Genomic DNA, 2,395 nt, shown 5'->3' with positions numbered 1-2,395 from the left:
ATGAGATGCTGCCCTATCCAGTGTGCACTCCACCTCCAGGAGACCTCGCCCATGAGTCTATGCTCGCCACCCTGGCACCTGCTTGGAGCTTTAGGTTGATGGCTGAATGCTAAGGAAGCTCCCAGTGTGGGAGTACCCCAAACTAGGCCCTACTTTTATGAACTGAAAAGTGCCCAGAAGTGTAAATCATGACCTTTCAAATTCTGTGTATATTCCAGGGTTCAGGGTTTCAGACCTAATCCAATTGGAATTAATCGGATTCAGGAGCAGTTCTTTTCCGCAGTAGGGTCCCTAGGAAGACTTCAGAACCCTGAACTAATATTAGCCCCATTTTCAGACCAGGAAACTGAAGGTCTCTGAATCCTTTAGAGGCAGAGGCAGTCTGCCAACCACCTTTGGGTGGACAGTCAAGGGCAGCTAGTGCCCACTGCCTACCTGGCTTGCCCATAGGCTGCTCCCTGGGACAGTCCCTCCTGCTGAACCAAAGCCAAAGGTCAAGGCAGGAGGCAGAACCTTGTCTGGACCTCTTTAACACCAAAGAGCAAGCCTTGTTCTTGGATCACTTTAGAAACCAAACAAAAGAACGTTAGGTGTTATGCTACTGATTTTCACTCAGTCTGTTCCCCCAGGGTCTCAGATCGGCTGACCAGCAGGACCAGATGGCACCTTTTGCAGGAAATTTCATCATTTCTGTCTCTATGTAGGCCTTGAGCATCCTAAGAGACAACTCAGCTTTTCCTTCTGGTTGACATATCTGTGCAGCCCTTCTAGTTATTCATATATTTTTCCTTCCCATGACTCTGCTGAAGGTACTCGGGGACCAATCCTAGCTTACATTTCATATCCTTGACATGACAGCTGACCTTGTACAGAAGGAGGGAGGGAGATGGGAAAGCATAGGGTCAGATTGCTCCACATTCATAACTCTATTTGTAATCAGCCCCTTTCTCAGTCTTTCCAGAACGTGAGCATCTATACTCTGTGTTCCCCAGGCTTCCTGTTGCTCAACAGAAGAGGCAACATTCCAGGCTTTGGAGTCATTAGACCTGAATTTGAATCCCCAGTCCCTGACTCACTTGGGCATATGATGTAACCTGTCAGTTTTCCATCTGAAAATGGGGCTCATATGAGTCCACACCTCCCAGAGTTGTGGAGATCAGACCAGACGATGCCTGTCAAGGGCTTGGCATGCAATCAAGGTCAGATGTTAGGAGGAATATTCTCTTTCGTTAGTCTCACACATCAGAAGCAAGTAGATGTCACTCTGGCCAGCATTTCTGGACTCCTGCTGATGTGGTCATGGAGGCCAAAATCATTGGCTTTGAATGTTCCCAATCTGAACTGGGCCACATATTATCAATAGAAAAGCTAATTAACCTCTGTACACACAAGTTTTCTCGTTTGTGAAGTGGGAAAGATCAAACCTACTCTATAGGATTGTTGGGAAGGTTCAGTTCAATAAAAGTACATGTCTAAGATGTTTAGTGCAGGTCCATGACTCCTTACCCCAAACCCATTGGATTCTGCAAGACTTTTTGGATTTCAGAAAAATAATAACATTTCTATGCTGTGTATTTTGTAACTCCTGGGCCAGGTGTGTGTCAGCATCCCATAGTCAAACATACTATTATTTCTACAGGAAACCTATGACTATCATCCTAAGTGGGATAAATTCTCACCTTGTGAAATAGGCAAGGCAAGCATTAAAATTCTCACTAGGTAACAAGGTCAGGAGAGAGGACTGTTCAAAATATGTGGTCCAGGATTAGCGACACCAGGATCCCTGGGTCCTCAAGCCCAGGGACTCTTCCCATCATACCACACACTAAGACAGACACAACCCTGTTAAAATCATTCCTTTTGCTTAGTGCACTTAGGAAAAAAAAAAAAAAAAAAAAAGAAGCAGCAGCCACTGGAGTTCCCTTGTCCAGCATTGTCACTGCAGCAGCTCAGGTTGCTGCTGTGGTGTGGGTTCAGTCCCTGGCTCGGGAACTTCCATATGCTGCGGGTTTGGCCCAAATCCAAAAAGCAGCTACTAAATAATCAAGTTTTCTTCTGGTCTAAGTGGATGTGTGTATATTTCTACATTCTTTTCATATTCTGCTGTTCCCACTCTGGTACTGGGTATACACTTCTTGGTATTGTTTTGCGTTGTAGTGTTATTTTTAAAAACTGTAGAATCTTCCAGAATCTTAATGTAATTCAGTTTAGCTGTTCCCCTATCACTGGGTATTTGCATGTTTCCAATTTTGCACTGTTCTAAAATAATGCTCCGTCACTCACTTTAAACTTGGCCTTGGGGATGAGCAAGCACACTGATCTGAAAAAAACAAATGCCTGTCCCTTGAGCCCCCGGCTGGCTGGCAGCCTTTGGGAGATTGTATTTCCAGGCACT

The sequence above is a fragment of the Sus scrofa genome, chromosome 7 (assembly GCF_000003025.6).
Source record: "Sus scrofa isolate TJ Tabasco breed Duroc chromosome 7, Sscrofa11.1, whole genome shotgun sequence".
Lineage (NCBI taxonomy): Eukaryota > Metazoa > Chordata > Mammalia > Artiodactyla > Suidae > Sus > Sus scrofa.
This window is presented reverse-complemented; position numbering follows the sequence as displayed.